We start from the raw sequence: 15,498 nt of genomic DNA, 5'->3' as shown, positions 1-15,498 counted from the left end.
GTAGCTCAAGAAAGTGCATAATTCTAATGAAAACTAAAGAAAAAGACTAGCTAAAATGGGCTAGGATGACTTGTCATCAGTTTACAGAAGAGAATATTTCAAACCCAAGACAAAGCTCACAGAACTCGAGCACGATTAAAAGCACTTCCGAATACATTGTTCATAAAGGACCCGAAACTTGCGGAAAAACCACTTCGCAGTCTAAAAGAAAAGTTGAGCAACAAACATTCTTCAAGAGAGCAGTAAAAGAATAAACGTGGCTTCACTTCAATACGATTTCATGTTGAAATAGATCATGTAGAGTTTTAAGAACAAGATGCACACCGGCTTGGCTAAGAGCTAAAATATTTTCATCAAATATTTTTGAAATTAGTTAAGTGCACAATCTTAACCAAAAGTAATTCACAAAACTCAGGAGAGAAATCAAATGCTTGTTCAGAAACTCCCAAAGTCCATATTCAAACAAGCGTGTATGAAAGTCTTAGCAAGGACGAAAGAGAAAGTTAAACTCTACTTGGAAGAGAAAATCCGAGGTAAAAGTTTGCGTGTAAATTGGTAAAGGAAACAAGTGGTGCGTTACAAACGAACCGATTTCCATTAAACAAGAAAACTTTTCAAAACCTCATTTAAAATAGCGCAAGTCAACTTTAAAACAATTTCGTCAAAAATTGAACAATGATTTCGATTATAACCAAGCAACTGAAAAATAAGTTCGATTTGGAACTTCTTCAAAGAGAGTTCAATCTGCTTTATAAAAATCAAAACAAGACTCCAAAAGTATACTTGAAATCACCATCTCACAACGATAATCAAGAAGATTAGGATGTACTTGAAAAGGAGTCAAGCCATACAAGAAAAGATCTTAAATTAAAGTAGTTTAAACAAGATCCACTAGTCGTGAGACATCCAACAAGCCTCCAATTGATCCAAAAGAAAGTCATAGGAAAAGACAACTCAATCATTAGTAATTTCTCAAGGATAAATCTTTGACTAGAAACTCTTGTAGAGATAATGAAAGATTAAACGAAGCACTAATTTGAAACGAATCAAACTGACTCATATAAGAATGAGATTCACCAGAGAAGAAAAACCAAGATCAATGGTAATGTTCACAAGGTGTAAAAGATTAGTTAAAAATAAAATCACGTATGACATTCATCGAGGTGAAAAGCTTAAGAAGGAACGAGTCCATTCATAAGAATAAAGCTGTGAGTCCAACATTTTCAAAAGAACAACAATGGCATAAACCATGTAGTATGCTAAATCAAACTCAAATCAAAATGAATTAAGTAGAGTTTATCAAACGAAACTCAACCGGGATAAAAGCAAGAAATCCCCTTTCTTTCCAGAATTTTGAAAAATACTCAAAATACATAATTAATTGAAAATGCACATTAGAACTATAGTAAAATTACTAGAAAGTCAATTTACTTTTAAAGTAAGTGCAATTCCGTAAACCAGTAAAAGTACAGGCGAGGTACTAGAAAGAAATAGTTGTTAAACTGTATAAGTAATCTCAAAGTTTCATATATAGAAAAGTATATATCTAATCAACCGCAATTTATAAAATCTCAAAATTGGCTGTGATTACTGTCAAGTAAGAGAAAAACTGAATCAACAATTTCTCAAAGAATGGACTCAGAACCCGGAGTTAAAAGACACAGCGCGTTAAGACAAGTTCAAAACTATATCAAAGAATACCTGAATCAAGAGGAACTCAAACAGAGGAAGATAGATGCAACAAGGATCTTAAACCAGCATATGCACTTAAGGTCAAACAAGGATGTATATCGATAGAGGAATAGAGTTGAAAAATCAAACTACTTTTCAAAAGGACTAACAAACAAAAACTTCAAGTTAGGACATGAAGGAACAGGTCGACTCGAACAGAATTCAAGACACACAACTGAATAGCCTCGAGAAATAATTTCCAATGTTCCCAAAACCCGCGATTCGCTTTACTCAAAACTCGTATATCATCTATGATAACTCATTAGTACTCTCATATACATAATTCACTAGTATTAAGCCGGCCAAACTTAATACCAAGAATTATGCAATGCAAGACTAACAGCATTAATCAATAGACCGTCATATGCATAAAGCTCTAATTCTCGTCATTCGACAAGACCTAATACATGACAAACGCTCAGAGTATGCAACTGAAGCATAGTCGGTCCATTCCTCAGGCTCTACAGGAAGGACTGCTCTGATACCATAATGTAACACCCTAACTAACAAAGCTCACGCTTCCGGCTGCGCAACTCTGATAGCTCGGACATTACGAGGACACTTATAATATTTAATACTAAAATATGAGCCTGTTCAAAACTTTAGACCGCAATACCACTCCCAAAATACTTTCATTCGATAACATACATCCATAGATACCATACAACTTACAAAATCTCATAAAGGATACATCCATATATATACATAGATATATATATCATATTACAAGCATTAACCAATACAATTCCTATCCCTCTTACAGAATGTATCAAGATAAAGGCGAGGGAACAAAAATATACTAAAGCAATACAGAGCATATCAACAACAACTAAATGAACTCTTCATAACTTCTGCGCCATATCCTGAAAGGGAAAAAATGTAGGGGGTGAGAACATCATCCTCGAAAGGGTTCTCAGTAGAGGGTTTTTGGGAATTACTGTAATAGGATACGTGAAGATAAACCGTACCAGTGATTAATAACCGTCTTATACCTCCTTTTCAAAAACAACGGTTTACAGTAAAAGTAAAGTCTGAAAATCTTTTCTGAAAGAAGAACCGTTCAATTCTCAAAAACTCAAAAGCCTTTCAAAACGGTTTATTTATGCTGAACCAAAACAGCCTTTCATATTTTATTCCAAACCAAAAACACAAAACCGAAATCAACCATCAGTTCATCTATATTTTATTCCGAACTAGAAACACAAAACCGAAATCAACCATCGGTTCATCTCATTTCAACCACAGCTCTAGGCCCAAACAATCCAACCATCAACCAATCACCACAGTCCAACAGAGTCCCAGTAGCAAACACAAATAGGAAGATGCAAGCACAAACAAACATTTATTGCAAGTAGGACAATTAGCAATTATTCACATAGGTTAATAATTCATTTCAAAAGCATTAACCATCCTTTTCTTGATAATTCAAATAAAATAGTAGAAGTCTTTAACTCATCATTTTTCCAAACAATATTTTAATAAAGACTCGGATTTTATAGAAATTCCGGCAGCATCTCCCCTAAAACTTGGACTTTGCTACCCGGTTCGGGTCCCAACAAAACCATTTCACAATCCTTTTCGAACAGCCCAAATTCCAAAATCAGTTCAAGGCAAGCCAAATCCAACAGTCATCTCAATTCCATATTTCAAGAAAACTGTTTCAAACATCAAATCGTTATCAGTCGAATAAACTCATTTCCAAAGCTTTAAAGAAACGGTTCAGTAACAATCATTTATCAAAAACCAGATCATTTAAAGCAAGCCAAGCTGAATTCAAGAGTGTATTCTATTTTTCACATCATCAAAATAATTGACTCAATTCAAACCAATCCTCAACGGATTAAACTCAGATTTTAAATCTTTTAAAGAATCAACTTCAAAACATTACATTTCACAAAGCCGCACAACAATTCAACCAAACCAACATCCATAATCACTCGAGTCAATCAAATAACACATAAGGCAGATACAATCACCAAATACACAATATCTCATATCAGTATCTGTATGTAATAATTCCAACAATAAGCTATAGTTTTCGGAAAGCGCCCCTACCTCAACGCAAAACCATAGCCCAAACGCATCACAGAGTCCTTTCCGCCTCAACCCGAATTGGCGGCAACCAACAACCCGGCTCCACTTGTTTTCTCAACAGTCTTAGCAACTCTAATCGCAACATACAACACCCGAAACTCAATCTTATAGCGATTAATGCCACAAACCTCGGCGTGAGATTACAGAACAGTAACGAAAAGGCTTTCAAATCGAAACGCTTACCGAACCGAAGAAGAAACGGCTGAACCGAAACAGCGGCGGTCTTCGAACCGGTTTGGCAACAGCCCGAGAGCTACCTCAAGCAGTAGCAGTGACCTGAACCATGTGCAGTGACAATGAGGTTCCCAGAAACTCAACGGAAAGGAGAACCAACTTAAAGTCCTTACCGATAGAATTTTTCGGCGATGGCAAAAGTAGCCAAAGGCTCCAGCGGTGCTCCCGGAAGTCACAGAACCATTCCCAGCGGTCAGAAACACAGAGACGCAGCTCCCTTTTTCCGGCAGTGACACTTGCGGCGGTCGAAACCCCTTTCTGATGGTGGCAACTCCAGCGGAGGCAGCGCCGGCGACACAAACGGCGGCTGGACGCGGTGGTTGGACTCCCAGCTTAGTCGTAGATCTCTCTCGCCTGCTCTACTCCTGAACTCTCTCTTTCTGGCTCTGCCATACATGACAGCGGCTGACCCTGTGGCGAGGATGACGGCGGCTTCCAGACACGGCGTCTTCTCTCCTCCGGCCATGGCTCGCATCTCTTCCCTCTCCGAATCATGATTTGAACGGCGGCGGCAAGGAGGATTCGACGGTGAAATACTGGCGAAGTCGGCGGCGCTGTGTCTCCCCCTCACCCGCGAGCTCGACGTTGGCTCCATGGTGGACTAGCGGCGGCACGGGCAACAGTGCGACTTATAGGTGACAGCGACGCGGTGAGTTCCCCTTCTCCTCTCAGTGACACGGCGCGACTCATGGCTCCATGGACGGGACGACCCTGGCGGCGCGGATTGGTAGCAGCGGCAGCAACGTGGCCTCCTTCCCCCTTTCTTTTCCGGTCTCCTCTACTTCCCCTCAGATCTCTCTTTCTCTTTGTTTCTTTCTTTCTTAGAGAACAAAGGAAACTGCGTGTGTTGTTGTTGTTGCTGCTGCGCAGCAAAGGCAGTGAGGAAAGGGGTTGGGCTACGCAGCGTGGAGGGAGGATGGAAGGGAATGGGTTTAGCAAAATTAGGGTTAGGGGCTTTATAGTAATTTCAAATGAAATTGGGGAAAATATAATAATTGAAACTCAATTTAAATCCAACACTAATTATATATAAAAAAATACTATTTGCTCATCAATTTTACAATTTATTTTCAATAAAATGCCCATATCAAATAATTAGAAGTAATATAATTAATTTCTTCATTTTCCAAAATAGCAGTAATAATATTTAAAATATTACTTATCTAATCTAAATCATATAAAATCCTTATTATCTCATAACTATCAACCTTATACTTTAAATATAGAAAATAATCCAATAATTATAAAATTGGATAATAATCATAACTTATCTCAAGTTCAATAAAATAATCTCTGAAAATAAGGCTATAAATAACTATATGATTTGAGACTTGATCATAATAAGACTTTTCAAAAGTTCTGGGTCTTACAAGAAACAAGTTGCTGCTGTGTTAAACGTTCTGCAGAAAAAACCAGATTTGACATCCATAATTCAAAAATTTACCATAAATCATAAACTTGATGAAAAAGTCTCAAATTCACCACTCCAACTCCCTATATTCCCAAGCTTAATCCAGACTTAGTCCCACGCAAATTCGATCATCATAGAATTAGTTATAGATTTTTAAAGTATATAATTTCATTTAAAATAGTGCAGAAAATCAGATCCACGATTTAACTTTGAAAAATCATAACTAATGTTCCAGTTAATACGAAACCTTCAAAATTGAATCTCAACAATCACACTTAATATAATTTACTTAACATGTAAATTCTCATCATTTCAGTCACTATAGAGCCACTGATTCACTTTCAAAGTTGCCGTTTAATTTCAAGAGAACCTGATTTTCAGCAAACCATTTTGTATTCAAAATCCAACCCTTCAATACCCCTCAAAACCAATTCCAAATCAACCACCAACCAAGTTTATTAACATTACAATATACCAAATAACAGCTCAATGGCAACAAATCCAACATAACCCATTAAAATTCAGAAATTCTCAACAATTAGTCATCAAACAATTCCCATTCCACATAATCAATCAATATCACTAACCAACAATTCCAAATCACAATCTCAACCATTCCAATCACAATTTCAACCACAATTCAATATTCACATAATCAATCAATTACTCACAGCTATTAAATCTATTTGCAGTTATTCAATAAACCTTGTAGGCATTCTTAAATTGAAATCGTTTTAAACCCCCTACCTCGATGTTGCAATCGCATACTTTAACGTAACAACTCTCTTCTCTTTTAGTTTCAGGGTAGTAGCGGTAACTCTTACGCAACCGGAACAGCAACAATATTAGCCTTCGCAGCACTGACCATGATTGCAGTAAAATAGAGGATTCAAATTGGAGAGGAATCAAAAGCAATTTCAGCTCTAGGGATTCAAGACAAAGCAAGAACTAAAATAGAATTAAAACCAGAACATGGCAACCACAGCAGTGACAAAACAAAACGTATAACTGGATCAACCCTAAGGAGAAGATAAGACCAGTACCCAGATAACAAAATCAGAATCAGTAATGGCTTCAACTGTCCCATGGCAGCACCAGCTTCAATACTCGACCTAATTGTAGCAGGAAATAGGAGCCAAAAAGGGGCTGAGCAACAAAGATATAGGCAACCATGATTAAAACAAGCACATGGAAGAGAAACACGGTATAATCAGAGTAAGGGTGAGAGTGTTACGGTTTCAAAAATGGGGAAATTGGAATCAGAACAAGGAGAAGGATCCTAGCTTAATTGAGAGTTGGTGGCGGTAGCTTGCTTTCTCTAATGACAAGCTCCATCCACGGCAGCTCCAAAAAAAATCAAAAGGACAGGGATTAGAAGCAGGAACCGCCGTTCTTGTAGCAGCTCCAAATCAACAACAACCGTATTACCCTCCCCGTCAGTCTCTCTTCTCCGTTATTCTTTCTCTTCTCCTCTGCCCTAACCGACGTTGACAGTGGTGAGGAGAGCTTCAACAGCGGCGGCTAGAAGTGCGACAGCCTCCCTCCCTCTTCTATTCGATAGCAACAGCAGCGACGGTGGCAGTGACACCCACTGGCGCTGCTCCCCGCTTCCCCTCTTCCCTCTGCATCTCGTGCTCTCTTACTCCCTCTTCCCCTGTTTCTCAGTCTCTTGTCTCCCCCTTTTCTCCCTCTCTGCGTTATACTATTGAAAATGTGTGGTGAATTGTTGAGTGTAAATGAATGGTAAGGAATGAAAGAAAGTGGATCACTTGGGGAAAGGGTTAGTGGCAGTGTGCGTGTGTGTTTGTGTTTGGTTAGGGAATATACGTATTAGATAATAACGGTACGTATAAAATAAGAAACATAAGACTAGGAAAAATATATTCAAGTAACATAAATTTTATAAAATATTTGAGATAGAATAACAATTTAAGATTCAAATATAATACTATAAAAATTACTTTCAAAACACATAAGATTTTATCTATCAATCTATTAACGAGCTCAAATAATTATTTCTAATTTAAATTACAAAATAAGCATACTAATCACATTTTATAAAATACGGTTAAACTCAAAATATCAATTACTTATATTAAATTATATAACCTTTTATTATTTTTCTATCATAACTTTAATTTCAATTTATATAAAATAACTAGTTATAATCAAGATTGTACATAAATACTAATTGACTTAAAATTAAAGTATTTATCAAAATCAATTTAATCATTCCTAATAAATTAATCTCTAAGAACTCAATTTAATAAAATAAGTCATAACTTTTTCATTATATAAGTTACTTAAATTAAATTGTATGATTCTGTTTTATTTTTCAATTACTAACATTATACAAAATATTTAATTATAATAAATTACTTAAGAATCTTATTTGATTTAAAATGAAATTATCTCCGAATCTATTTAATTATTTCTAATAAAATAATTTCTAAAGTTATAAAGTTTAAACTTAATAAGATAAAATCACAATTTATTTTAGATTTTCAAAAACGCGGGATGTTACATTCTATCTAACTTACAAAAATTTTCGCCCTCGAAAATTGATATAAGATGAAGAAAAGATTTATATGCACATCCCCTTTTGAATATTTTAAAGATACCAAGAAAATCATATCACATAAACATAGAAGAAAATATATTAGGTGATGCAAACCAAATTTCAAAATCTAAAATTAAATAGGCACAATGTTCGTTCAGAACTCTTAACAAAGCATGATCACTTCCTCTCGTCGCCTTAAAACTTCATGACTCCTTATAACTTCGTACACTTACCAGACTCACTTTCTCTGCACAAAAATTGCGTCCCTAAGAACTAGCGTATATAAGGAATACGAAATATGAGAAGAGAAAGACAAACGGCATGAAAGGTTTATGCGAGAAATTGGAAGAATACTCAAGTTTGCAATTGCACAAGATGGTATTTCGCAAGGTTTTGAAGGAATACATGAGATCGTCAACAAACAAGGATATATATAAGCAATGAAATGGAGCATAAAGGGAATTAATTCAAGGCTTAGGAAGAAATTATGAATCGAACAGTTTCAATATGAATGTTATTAGGGAAAATAGTACAACAATTTTAAACAACTTCAATTTGAAATAGAAGGAATTAGTTTATCTTTTTCAAAAGAATATATATAAATCTAACATTTTTCAAAGTACTAAACTTAGTATAAATAATATGTTATATCGATTTAATTTTTAAATCAAAACAAATCATGCATGGTTTTGTAAATTAAAGCGTGTTTGATGTTAAGGGCAAAATATTTTCTTTAAAAAAATCTTGGAGGATACTTAAGTACATAGCTATAGAATTATAGTAAAGTTGGCAGAAAATGAGCTTCTATTTAAAGAATAAATTCTGAAATAAAATTTTCTATAAATCAATAAAAGATAAGTGGTATATCACAGATAAACAAGATTAAACTACATAAAGAAGCTTCAGAGTTTATGTAAGAAAGTCTAGGCTGAATTAAAAACAATCCCATCAAAATCTAAGCAAGGGTTGTGGATACAATCAAGTAAGAAAAGATTTAAATTGAATTTTTTTTTTCCGAAGGGAATCTGAAACAAGTACTGAAGAAGGAAATTACAAGAGATGATATGTTGCACCGAAATAATTCCGAATTTAGAGCAAGGAACATAGAGTTTGTAAGGTAAGGATAAATGTTTCAAAAGATTCAAGTAACAACCAGATACAGAGTCAAGCAAGGACATGAACGAATGATAATACAAGATTAACAAGAAAAAGATCAGAAACTAGAAATTCCAATACAATTAGTAGAGGAAGAGATAACACTAAGCACGAATAAAGAGCATACGTCGAAACGGAACTAATCTCTAGAATTTAGTTTCTAACGTCCCCAAAACCTTGTGATTCGTGTTAATCTATCACTTCTATTTCATCTATGATAACCCATTAGTGTTTCATATACATAAATCATTAGTATTAAGTTGGCCAAACTTGATACCATGAGGTATGCAATGGTAAACTAATAGCGTTAATCACTAGACAGTCATGCATATAAAACATAAACTCTTGTTATCAGAACAAGTTAAAAAGCATGACAGACATTCAGAGTATGCAATGAAGCATAGTCAGTCCACTCCCAAGGCTCTACAGGAAGGACTGCTCTGATACCATATTGTACCATCCCTTCCAGCAAAATACCTTGCTTAAGTCAGGGTATTTCTACTAGAAAGAACATTACGTAACCTTTTCTAGTATTAACTACTTAATTATCGAGCCTTTGTATTGAGATCGCATTTCAGTTTTAAGAAAATGCCAGAAAATTCTGTTTTTATTTATTAAGGACATGTATCAAGGATAAATATTGCAAATAATAATAACAATCACATAAGTATTATTAAAAGTAATTCGTATACATAAGAAGTCATATAAACCCAAATACAACACCTACCCCTCTGTTAAAATAAAACCTCAAAGGACAAGAGCGAGGGGACTCTATGAATGCATTAAAACCATAAAGAAAGCCTACTAATCGCTTGCAGCTTCATATTGCATCTTCAAACCTGTGTCACTGAAAGGGTGGAAAATTTGGGGGTGAGAACCCAACCACATGTTCTCAGTAGAGGTCGAGAATGCTGCAAAAGTATAGAATAAAGCGCAAATAGTTAATTTCATTCAGAGACATCTAAAAGAAAATTAACCTTCTTTAAAAGCATTAGTTAATTATTCAAAATCCTAGACCCACATTTTCTTCATAAAACTCTTAAAAGTTTTCCTAGACTGTATGAATGACCAACCTGTTCCAAGCATACGTTCATTAAGTCTATGCTGAACCAGTTTGATTTTTCATACTTTACTAGACCATAACGTAAAAGAAGTTACCTACGTGGTATAAATGATCATCCTGCTCCAAGCATAGGTTCATTAAGTCTATGCTAAACCAGTTAGATACTTTATACAAAACTAGACCTCAAACGCACCAGTCATGGCCTCAGGCCCAAACAACTCAATCAACATCCAATCACCACAATCCAAACAATCAGTTACAAACACAGGTAATGAGGTTCAAACATAATCAAGAGCAATTACATCAAGTATAGCAATTAGCAATTAAACAGAATTATTCACTTAGGCAAACCAATTACAATATACACACCCAAACAATGTCACATAGATGCATATGATGAATGTCTAGTCCTAGTGTAGGCCATGAGCTAATGTGTCGGTTAGCACCTGCATTCCCGATATTTATCCGGTCACGAGTTCATGATTTCCCGAATACGATTTTCTGTTCAAATAAATGCACATATAATTATTAGCAGCTCTATTGAGACAGCCTCTGCTTTCTACTCGCAGGAAATATACTCTTGGGAACGGAAAATTACTCTTGGGTTGCCTCAGGGCAATAGATAAATAAACAAACATCTCTTGGGTTGCATTAAGCAACAAGCAAATAAATAATATCTCTTGGGTTGCATTTAAGCAACAAATAAGCAAACAATATCTCTTAGGTTGCCTCAAGCAACAAACAAACATCTCTTGGGTTGCTTCAAACAACAAACAAATAAACAAATATCTCTTGGGTTGCCTCAAGCAACATATAATCATACAGTAAGTACTTTACTCTTTCCTTTTTCTTTCATAATTACAAATACGCAAGCGGGACAAGACCCACGCCCTTGCCAACAATCTCGTATACCAAATAATATTTTCTTAAAAGAATCATTGAAGTTATTATCATTAAATAAGCCTTAAATATTGATTTTGATTAAGTTCTTATACTTTTATAAAAATTTCGACATAATCTCCTTTAAAAATAAAACTTAGCCACCCTTACGGGTTCCTTCTTTCTCAACATTTCATCAGCCTCTTTCAGCAATTGCCATAAAAATATATTCTCAAAAATATTTGATAATAGTATAGAAAATCTATTTCTTAAATTTCATATCCAAAATAATTACCGACACAACTTGGCAGCTTGATTTCCATTTTGTTTTTAAAATATCCAATGAAATCGGAATCACGCAAACTTTATATCCATGTGACCGTCTCGGATTAAGCTTTCTATTAAAACAAAAATCACAATTTTTTGCTGACTCTAGCTTCGGAAATATAAGTAAAACCGTGACTGCTCTGTAGTGTTTTAAAACCAGAAGACAGCAGCAGCATACAACATTCGAAATTTTATATAAAATCCAAATTAAATTCTACTACCTTCAAAATTAATGTGGTTAAACATAACTCATCCAAATTTCTTTCTCAATTCGTTCCAGGGTCATAACATTTTTAATGAAGAAGTAACATAGCTTCGAAGTTAGATAATTCTCTGCAGAATTCTGTTTTACAAATCATTGAACACAACCTCTTCCTAGTCCCATAACTCACTTATTAAAACATAGAAAACCCTGAAATTTAAATCACATACGCTAAAAATACTTAATTTTCACCTCCAATTGGTTGCATCTCAATGTCTATCCAGGATCAAAAGTTATAAACTCCCAAAGTTACTAATTTAGGAAAACAGAATCTGGCATTTTCTGCATAATGCATCATCTTTCAAAAATTCATATCTTTAAAACTACAAGTCCAATTGTTCTGAAATTTTACGGAATTAAAATAATAGGAATAAAGTTTTATTTAAAATTAGTTCCATTTCAAAATTCAAAGTGAAAAATTTCCATTAGAAGAAACAAGTTGCTGCTGTGTTAAACATTCTGCAGAAAAAACCAGATTTGACATCCATAATTCAAAAATTTACCATAAATCATAAACTTGATGAAAAAGTCTCAAATTCACCAGTACAACTCCCTATATTCCCAAGCTTAATCCAGAATTAGTCCCACACAAATCCGATCATCATAGAATTAGTTATAGATTTTTAAAATTTCTAATTTCATTTAAAATAGTGCAGAAAATCAGATCCACGATTTAACTTTGAAAAATCATAACTAATGTTCCAGTTAATACGAAACCTTCAAAATTGAATCTCAACAATCACACTTAATATAATTTACTTAACATTTAAATTCTCATCATTTCAGTCACTATAAAGCCATTGATTCACTTTCAAAGTTGTCGTTTAATTTCAAGAGAACCGGATTTTCAGCAAACCATTTTGTATTCAAAATCCAACCCTTCAATACCCCTCAAAACTAATTCCAAATCAACCACCAACCAAGTTTATTAACATTACAATATACCAAATAACAGCTCAATGGCAACAAATCCAACATAACCCATTAAAATTCAGAAATTCTCAACAATTAGTCATCAAACAATTCCCAATCCACATAATCAATCAATATCACTAACCAACAATTCCAAATCACAATCTCAACCATTCCAATCACAATTTCAACCACAATTCAATATTCACATAATCAATCAATTACTCACAGCTATTAAATCTATTTACAGTTATTCAATAAACCTTGTAGGCATTCTTAAATTGAAATCGTTTTAAACCCCCTACCTCGATGTCGCAATCGCATACTTTAATGTAACAACTCTCTTCTCTTTTAGTTTCAGGGCAGCAGTGGTAACTCTCACGCAACCGGAACAGCAACAATATTAGCCTTCGCAGCATTGACCATGATTGTAGTAAAATAGAGGATTCAAATTGGAGAGGAATCAAAAGCAATTTTAGCTCTAGGGATTCAAGACAAAGAAAGAACTAAAATAGAATTAAAACCAGAACATGGCAACCACAGTAGTGACAAAACAAAACGTATAAATGGATCAACCCTAAGGAGAAGATAAGACCAGTACCCAGATAACAAAATCAGAATCAGTAATGGCTTCAACCGTCCCATGGCAGCACCAGCTTCAATACTCGACCTAATTGTAGCAGGAAATAGGAGCCAAAAAAGGGCTGAGCAACAAAGATATAGGCAACCATGATTAAAACAAGCACATGGAAGAGAAACACGGTATAATCAGAGTAAGGGTGAGAGTGTTACGATTTCAAAAATGGGGAAATTGGAATCAGAACAAGGAGAAGGATCCTAGCTTAATTGAGAGTTGGTGGCGGCAGCTTGCTTTCTCTGATGACAAGCTCCATGCACGGCAGCTCCAAAAAAAAATCAAAAGGACAGGGATTAGAAGCAGGAACTGCCGTTCTTGTAGTAGCTCCAAATCAACAGCCACCGTATTAGCCTCCCCGTCAGTCTTTCTTCTCCGTTATTCTTCCTCTTCTCCTCTGCCCTAACCGACGTTGACAGTGGTGAGGAGAGCTTCAACAGCGGCGGCTAGAAGTGCGACAGCCTCCCTCCCTCTTCTGATCGATAGCAACAGCAGTAACGGTGGTAGTGACACCCACCGACGCTGCTCCCCGCTTCCCCTCTTCCCTCTGCATCTCGTGCTCTCTTACTCCCTCTTCCCCTATTTCTCAGTCTCTCGTCTCCCCCTTTTCTCCCTCTCTGCGTTATACTATTGAAAATGTGTGGTGAATTGTTGAGTGTAAATGAATGGTAAGGAATGAAAGAAAGTGGATCACTTGGGAAAAAGGTTAGTGGCAGTGTGCGTGTGCATTTGTGTTTGGTTAGGGATTATACGTATTAGATAATAACGGTACGTATAAAATAAGAAACATAAGACTAGAAAAAATATATTCAGGTAACATAAATTTTATAAAACTTTAATTTTAAAAATCAAATCTTTTTAATTTCTTTTTCAATTCTTTTTCAAAATAAATTTCAATTATATCTTTCTTAAAATTTTAATTTCAAAATCTTTTTCTAACTTCTTATCTTTTCAAAATTTATTTTCAAATCTTTTTCAACTAACTACTTGACTTGTTTGTTTTAATTTTAAAAAGTTTACTATTTCTTATCTTTTTCAAAACCACCTAACTACTTTTCCACTTCTAATTTTCGAAAATCACTAACCACTTTTTTAAAATTCTTTTTAATTAACTAATTGTTTTAAATTCTAATTTTATTTTATTTCTTTTAATATTTTCAAACACTAACTAAATAATTAAAATAAAAACAAAAATATTTTTCTTTTATTTTACTTAAAAAAAATTCGAATACTTTCTCTCTCATCTCTTTCTATTTATCTTATTTAATTACTAACACTTCTCTTCTACTCATAATTCAAACCCCTCTCTCTTCTCTCTATTCGAATTACTCATCTCCTCTCTCTTCTCATTCTTCTATTCTTCTATTTTTATACTCACATAAAGGAATCTCTATACTGTGACATAGAGGATTCCCATTCTCTCTTTATTTTCTTCTTTTTTATATTAGCAGGAACAAGGATAAGGTCATTCTTGTTGAAGCTAATTCTAAACCTGAAAAGACTCTGAAGAGGAAGCTAAGAGAAGCTAAAGCACAACACTCCGGAGAGGACCTTACAGAAAATTTTGAAAAAGAAGCAGACATGACAGCCGAACCCAACAACAATGCTAGAGATGCAAGAAAGATGCTTGGTGACTTTACTGCACTAACTTCCAACTTCTATGGAAGAAGCATCTCATTTCCTGCCATTGGAGCAAACAACTTTGAGCTTAAGCCTCAATTAGTTTCTCTAATGCAGCAGAATCACAAGTTTTATGGACTTCCACAAGAAGATCCTCATCAGTTTTTAGCTGAATTCTTGCAGATCTGTGATACTGTTAAGACCAATGGGGTTGATCCCGAGGTCTACAGACTTATGCTTTTTCCCTTTGCTGTAAGAAACAGAGCTAGGATATGGTTGGACTCAAAACCTAAAGAAAGCCTGAACTCTTGGGAAAAGTTGGTCAATGCTTTCTTGGCCAAATTCTTTCCACCTCAAAAGATGAGCAAGCTTAGAGTGGAAGTCCAAACCTTCAGACAAAAGGAAGGTGAATCCCTCTACGAAGCTTGGGAAAGATACAAGCAATTGATCAGAAGGTGTCCTTCTGACATGCCTTCAGAATTGAGCATGTTATGTATATTCTATGATGGTCTGTCTGAATTGTCCAAGATGTCATTGGACCACTCTACTGGTGGATCTCTTCATCTGAAGAAAACACCTAGAGAAGCCCAGGAACTCATTAAAATAGTTGCAAATA

General features: G+C 35.0%; 1 long non-coding RNA gene across 7 annotated transcripts in view; it reads right to left on the bottom strand.

The window, feature by feature from the left end:
• The window catches only part of LOC107612127, a 23,473-nt gene extending 9,512 nt beyond the window's left edge, over nucleotides 1–13,961 (bottom strand). The window contains exons 1-4 of one of the 7 annotated variants that reach the window (XR_002352653.1): nucleotides 13,421–13,959; nucleotides 13,230–13,332; nucleotides 12,934–13,036; nucleotides 9,913–10,032 (exon numbers count right to left, since the gene is read on the bottom strand). This is a non-coding gene — a long non-coding RNA (uncharacterized LOC107612127). Of the gene's footprint in view, nucleotides 1–9,823; nucleotides 10,097–12,933; nucleotides 13,135–13,229; nucleotides 13,333–13,420 lie in introns of those variants that run through there. The other 6 variants (XR_002352656.1, XR_002352655.1, XR_002352652.1 and 3 more) reach the window with 6 other exon arrangements.

The sequence above is a fragment of the Arachis ipaensis genome, chromosome B08, assembly GCF_000816755.2.
Source record: "Arachis ipaensis cultivar K30076 chromosome B08, Araip1.1, whole genome shotgun sequence".
NCBI classification, from domain to species: domain Eukaryota; kingdom Viridiplantae; phylum Streptophyta; class Magnoliopsida; order Fabales; family Fabaceae; genus Arachis; species Arachis ipaensis.
Note: the sequence above shows the minus strand (reverse complement) of the source record. Positions and strands in the feature narration are given on the sequence as shown.